The sequence below is a fragment of the Oncorhynchus mykiss genome, chromosome 13 (assembly GCF_057628025.1).
Source record: "Oncorhynchus mykiss isolate SJ-2025 chromosome 13, ASM5762802v1, whole genome shotgun sequence".
In the NCBI taxonomy this organism is placed as follows: domain Eukaryota; kingdom Metazoa; phylum Chordata; class Actinopteri; order Salmoniformes; family Salmonidae; genus Oncorhynchus; species Oncorhynchus mykiss.
The window spans coordinates 77,910,144-77,917,952 of NC_143034.1; positions in this window are offsets into that span (position 1 = coordinate 77,910,144).

Genomic DNA, 7,809 nt, shown 5'->3' on the forward strand with positions numbered 1-7,809 from the left:
CAACCCCAACCCTAGCCTGAACCACACGCTAACCCTAGCCTGAACCACAACCCTAACCCTACCCTGAACCACAACCCTAACCCTAGCCTGAACCACAACCATAACCCTAACCCTAACCCTAACCCTGAACCACAACCCTAACCCTAACCCTAACCCTAACCCTAACCCTAACCCCAACCCTAACCCTAACCCTAACCCTAACCCTAGCCTGAACCACAACCCTAACCCTAGCCTGAACCACAACCATAACCCTAACCCTAACCTGAACCACAACCCCAACCCTAGCCTGAACCACACGCTAACCCTAGCCTGAACCACAACCCTAACCCTAGCCTGAACCACAACCACAACCCTAACCCTAGCCTGAACCACAACCCTAACCCTAGCCTGAACCACAACCCTAACCCTAACCCTAGCCTGAACCACAACCACAACCCTAACCTGAACCACAACCCTAACCCTAGCCGCAACCATAACCCTAACCCTAGCCTGAACCACAAACACAACCCTAACCCTAGCCTCCACCACAACCCTAACCCTAGCCTCCACCACATCACTAAACCTAGCCTGAACCGCAACCATAACCCTAGCCTGAACCACAACCCTAACCCTAGCCTGAACCACAACCCTAACCCTAGCCTGAACCACAACCCTAACCCTAGCCTGAACCACAACCCTAACCGTAGCCTGAACCACAACCATAACCCTAACCCTAGCCTGAACCACAACCATAACCCTAGCCTGAACCACAACCCTAACCCTAGCCTGAACCACAACCCTAACCCTAGCCTGAACCACAACCACAACCCTAACCCTAGCCTGAACCACAACCCTAACCCTAACCCTAGCCTGAACCACAACCCTAACCCTAACCCTAGCCTGAACCACAACCCTAACCCTAGCCTGAACCACAACCACAACCCTAACCCTAGCCTGAACCACAACCACAACCCTAACCCTAGCCTGAACCACAACCCTAACCCTAGCCTCCACCACATCACTAAACCTAGCCTGAACCGCAACCATAACCCTAGCCTGAACCACAACCATAACCCTAGCCTGAACCACAACCCTAACCCTAACCCTAGCCTGAACCACAACCCTAACCCTAGCCTGAACCACAACCCTAACCCTAGCCTGAACCGCAACCATAACCACAACCCTAACCCTAGCCTGAACCACAACCACAACCATAACCCTAGCCTGAACCACAACCCTAACCCTAGCCTGAACCACAACCCTAACCCTAGCCTCAACCACAACCCTAACCATAGCCTGAACCACAACCACAACCCTAACCCTAGCCTGAACCACAACCCTAACCTTAGCCTCAACCCTAACCCTAACCCTAGCCTGAACCACAAGCCTAACCCTAGCCTGAACCACAACCCTAACCCTAACCTGAACCACAACCACAACCCTAACCCTAGCCTCCACCACAACCCTAACCCTAGCCTGAACCATAACCCTAACCCTAGCCTGAACCATAACCCTAACCCTAGCCTCCACCACAACCCTAACCCTAGCCTGAACCACAACCATAACCCTAGCCTGAACCACAACCCTAACCCTAACCTCAACCACAACCCTAACCCTAGCCTGAACCACAACCACAACCCTAACCCTAACCTGAACCACAACCATAACCCTAGCCTGAACCACAACCCTAACCCTAGCCTCCACCACATCACTAAACCTAGCTTGAAACGCAACCATAACCCTAGCCTGAACCACAACCACAACCCTAACCCTAGCCTGAACCACAACCCTAACCCTAACCTCAACCACAACCCTAACCCTAACCTGAACCACAACCACAACCCTAACCCTAGCCTCCACCACAACCCTAACCCTAGCCTGAACCATAACCCTAACCCTAGCCTCCACCACAACCCTAACCCTAGCCTGAACCACAACCCTAACCCTAGCCTCCACCACAACCCTAACCCTAGCCTGAACCACAACCATAACCCTAACCCTAACCCTAACCCTCAACCATAACCCTAACCCTAGCCTGAACCACAACCCTAACCCTAACCCTCAACCATAACCCTAACCCTAGCCTGAACCACAACCATAACCCCAACCCTAACCCTAACCCTCAACCATAACCCTAACCCTAGCCTGAACCACAACCCTAACCCTAACCCTCAACCATAACCCCAACCCTAGCCTGAACCACAACCCCAACCCTAGCCTGAACCACAACCCCAACCCTAGCCTGAACCACAACCACAACCCTAACCCTAGCCTCAACCCTAACCCTAGCCTCAAGCCTAACCCTAGCCTCAACCCTAACCCTAGCCTCAACCCTAACCCTAGCCTCAACCCTAACCCTAGCCTGAACCACAACCACAACCCTAACCCTAGCCTCAAGCCTAACCCTTACCTTCAACCACAAACCTAACCCTAGCCTCCACCACATCACTAAACCTAGCCTGAACCACAACCACAACCCTAACCCTAGCCTCAACCCTAACCCTTACCCTCAACCACAAACCTAACCCTAGCCTCAAGCCTAACCCTTACCCTCAACCACAAACCTAACCCTAGCCTCAACCCTAACCATACCCCTAACCATACCCCTAACCCTAACCCTAAACCTTAGCTTCATGTCTACTACCCAGTTCAACCCTAACCACATCCAACCCTATTCCTGCAGCCACAACCCTAACCCTGACCCTAACCATACCCCTAACCCTAACCCTAACCACATCCAACCCTATTCCTACAGCCATATTCTACCCCTTTATTATGTGTAACTTAGCCCTCTGCTCTGACATTCTGGGGTTTCATTCTCAATTCTAAAAACGAGATTCTAAAATGGGTGTTTCAAGCACTGAATGCTGATTGGCTGACAGCCGTGGTATATCAGACCGTATGACAAAACATGTATTTTTACTGCTCTAATTACATTGGTAACCAGTTTGTAATAGCAATAAGCCACCTCAGGGGTTGTGGTATATTGGCCATATACTATCAACCTCCTCAGGCCTTATTGGACAAAACTTGGTGTGATAGTGAGATAAAAAAAAGTTTTATTCTGAACTCACCAGAATGCAGGGAAAGACAGTGAGCGAATGAAAGCAAGCGAGATCGAGTGAGTGAGAGAGAGACAGCGAGAGAGAGAGAGAGCAAGAGAGAGAGAGAGCGAGAGAGCGAGAGAGAGAGTGCGAGAGAGCGAGAGAGCGACAGCGAGAGAGAGAGAGAGACAGCGAGAGAGAGAGAGACAGCGAGAGAGAGAGAGAGAGAGTGAGAGCGAGAGAGTGAGAGCGAGAGAGAGAGCGAGAGCGAGAGCGAGAGCGAGAGCGAGAGCGAGAGAGAGAGAGAGAGAGAGAGAGCGAGAGAGAGAGAGAGAGAGAGAGAGAGAGAGAACTAAGCATGTTTAAGTGGTCTTATAATGGTGAATTGAATTTAATAACCTACAAATACAAGCGAGAGAGAGAGACAGCGAGAGAGAGACAGCGAGAGAGAGACAGCGAGAGAGAGACAGCGAGAGAGAGACAGCGAGAGAGAGACAGCGAGAGAGAGAGCTAGAACTAAGCATGTTTAAGTGTTCTTATAATGGTGAATTTAATTTAATAACCTACAAATAAAACCTCATTTTTCTGTATACATTTATGAAGGTAAATAAATATGTTGTTTTTCGCATCAATTCAATGTCTCCATCCTCCCTAACAAGGCCTCTAGAAATACTAGTACAGTCTGTGCAGGGCAGGATTTTGTTTCAGCAAAGCATCAACACACTTTTTACAGCTAATTGAAATGTTGTTTAGGTGCCCCTCGGCCAATCAGAAAGCTGATAGAGGACCTTATTACGGATCCATGTGTTTTTTATTTTTTATGACCCTGTTTTTCTGACTCGTGTAATTTCTGTCATGTCTGTAATTCAGGTTGAGACCGAGGTGAAAGAGACCTTGGCCTCAGCGTGACTCCCTGATAAAACACAGGTTAAATAAAATAACCAGGGTCTTGATGGTGATTGGTTGGTTCGTTAAATCAGGCGTGGTAGTGCCGGTATCAGTGCTTGACTTTAGTACCGGCACCTCAGTTATGTTGTTGTTCCTGTATTCTCTTATAGAATATCAGATCAACAGTATAGTGGAGTTCCTCTTATAGAATATCAGATCAACAGTATAGAGGAGTTGCTGTTCCTGTTCCTCTTATAGAATATCAGATCAACAGTATAGAGGAGTTGATGTTCCTCTTATAGAATATCAGATCAACAGTATAGAGGAGTTCCTGTTCCTCTTATAGAATATCAGATCAACAGTATAGAGGAGTTGCTGTTCCTCTTATAGAATATCAGATCAACAGTATAGAGGAGTTGCTGTTCCTCTTATAGAATATCAGATCAACAGTATAGAGGAGTTCCTCTAATAGAATATCAGATCAACAGTATAGAGGAGTTCCTCTTATAGAATATCAGATCAACAGTATAGAGGAGTTGCTGTTCCTGTTCCTCTTATAGAATATCAGATCAACAGTATAGAGGAGTTGATGTTCCTCTTATAGAATATCAGATCAACAGTATAGAGGAGTTCCTGTTCCTCTTATAGAATATCAGATCAACAGTATAGAGGAGTTGCTGTTCCTCTTATAGAATATCAGATCAACAGTATAGAGGAGTTGCTGTTCCTCTTATAGAATATCAGATCAACAGTATAGAGGAGTTGCTGTTCCTGTTCCTCTTATAGAATATCAGATCAACAGTATAGAGGAGTTGCTGTTCCTCTTATAGAATATCAGATCAACAGTATAGAGGAGTTGCTGTTCCTCTTATAGAATATCAGATCAACAGTATAGAGGAGTTGCTGTTCCTCTTATAGAATATCAGATCAACAGTATAGAGGAGTTGCTGTTCCTCTTATAGAATATCAGATCAACAGTATAGAGGAGTTGCTGTTCCTCTTATAGAATATCAGATCAACAGTATAGAGGAGTTGCTGTTCCTCTTATAGAATATCAGATCAACAGTATAGAGGAGTTGCTGTTCCTCTTATAGAATATCAGATCAACAGTATAGAGGAGTTGCTGTTCCTCTTATAGAATATCAGATCAACAGTATAGAGGAGTTGCTGCTCCTCTTATAGAATATCAGATCAACAGTATAGAGGAGTTGCTGTTCCTCTTATAGAATATCAGATCAACAGTATAGAGGAGTTGCTGTTCCTCTTATAGAATATCAGATCAACAGTATAGAGGAGTTGCTGTTCCTCTTATAGAATATCAGATCAACAGTATAGAGGAGTTGCTGTTCCTCTTATAGAATATCAGATCAACAGTATAGAGGAGCTGCTGCACCTAAATTTAAACAGTACAGGCACCTATTTCATTCCAAGTCAAGCATGGGCTAGTATGGAACTAAACCCTGCACTCCCTACCCTTGTAACTCTACATCTGCAGAGGATGTAGTTGCTAGGTAAATCAACATGGGGGAGACAGTGGTTTGTGTTGACGTCACTCTCATATTCCAAACTGCCACAAGGAGAAGTTGCTGATGTGTGAGAAGAATGATGAGTATCTTAGAGTTTGTTTATCTTACGCCACTAAAATACATAACTCTGTTGTTCATCAATGATGCAGTTGGGACTGAGGGACTAACTCTGGTCTGTTGTTCATCAACGAGGCAGTTGGGACTGAGGGACTAACTCTGGTCTGTTGTTCATCTTCGAGGCAGTTGGGACTGAGGGACTAACTCTGGTCTGTTGTTCATCAATGAGGCAGTTGGGACTGAGGGACTAACTCTGGTCTGTTGTTCATCAATGATGCAGTGGGGACTGAGGGACTAACTCTGGTCTGTTGTTCATCAATGATGCAGTTGGGACTGAGGGACTAACTCTGGTCTGTTGTTCATCAACGAGGCAGTTGGGACTGAGGGACTAACTCTGGTCTGTTGTTCATCTTCGAGGCAGTTGGGACTGAGGGACTAACTCTGGTCTGTTGTTCATCAATGAGGCAGTTGGGACTGAGGGACTAACTCTGGTCTGTTGTTCATCAATGATGCAGTTGGGACTGAGGGACTAACTCTGGTCTGTTGTTCATCAACGAGGCAGTTGGGACTGAGGGACTAACTCTGGTCTGTTGTTCATCTTCGAGGCAGTTGGGACTGAGGGACTAACTCTGGTCTGTTGTTCATCAATGAGGCAGTTGGGACTGAGGGACTAACTCTGGTCTGTTGTTCATCAATGATGCAGTTGGGACTGAGGGACTAACTCTGGTCTGTTGTTCATCAATGAGACAGTTGGGACTGAGGGACTAACTCTGGTCTGTTGTTCATCAATGAGACAGTTGGGACTGAGGGACTAACTCTGGTCAAAAGTAGATTATGAGGAAGCACATTGAGAGACGAAGGGGACTTTTCCCACCAGCAATCCATATTTATAGCTCAACTAGCCAAAACCTACATCTGACCCTGTTACGTTCCCCAGTTTATGTGTTGTAGTTTGTGTATTTGCATGTGTTTATTTCAGGAAATGGCTTCCTGAAATCCTCAAGCAGCTGATTGGTCGACTCCAGGGCTAATTGGAGAGCTGACCCCGCCCCCTCGTCAAGACACAGCTGTCTCCAATTACCCATTCAATCTGAAGCTATATAAAAGCCAGTGTCCTGTTCAGGATAGAGAGATTTTGGAGGTAGGGATTGCTGAGAGAGATTTTGCTAGAGAGATTTGCTGAGGTCATTGCAGAGCGATTGATTGTGATAGAGAGATTTTTGCTGGAGGTTGATTTTGCTGAGAGTTCATTGCTGGGAAGTGGTATGTTCTGTGAGTTTGTTGCTCAGGTAGAGCTTAGTTGATGTCCTTTGTTTCTTAGTTTGTTTGTGAAATTGTTTAATATTCTGTTTCATTTGTTCCCAGGGGGGAAGGGGAAGGCACCTTGGGAGTGCTTAGGCAAGAGGCCCGCGGGCATACATATACCCGTAGTATATTCACTGTCTAGGCACACTAGGTAAGACCTGGGCGGACCACCCCCTGTATTTTGGTTAGGGCACCAGGTGGTGCTAAATTAGGTAAAAGTGGTTAGGCAGGTAAGATAGGGGAGGGGGGGGGCTTTGAGATTTACTTTCTTTGCTTTGGTTCCGTCCAGCCCCTTTTCCCCATATTACCGTGTAAAGGAATAAAGTCCTTGTAAAACGGTACCACATTCTGTCTGTCATCCTTACTCACACCTACAGTCCATACCTTTTTCACTTCACAGAGAGTTTAAGTTGTAGCAGGGTGTTGCGTTCCCTCTTCATAGAGGCGTGCGTAACAGACCCTCACTTGAACACTAACCTTAAGCAAAACCCTTCACCAACCCCTTAACCAAAACCCTTAATCAAACCCTTAATCCTTAACCCTTAGCCCAAAACTCTAACCCTTAATTCTTAACCTTAACCCTAGACTATCACAGGGCCTTATCCCCTGGACAGGACACTAGACTATCACAGGGCCTTATCCCCTGAACAGGACGCTAGACTACCACAGGGCCTTATCCCCTGAACAGGACACTAGACTATCACAGGGCCTTATCCCCTGAACAGGACACTAGACTATCACATGGCCTTATCACAGGGCCTTATCCCCTGAACAGGACACTAGACTATCACAGGGCCTTATCCCCTGAACAGGACACTAGACTATCACAGGGCCTTATCCCCTGAACAGGACACTAGACTATCACAGGGCCTTATCCCCTGAACAGGACACTAGACTATCACAGGGCCTTATCCCCTGAACAGGACACTAGACTATCACAGGGCCTTATCCCCTGAACAGGACACTAGACTATCACAGGGCCTTATCCCCTGAACAGGACACTAGACTAT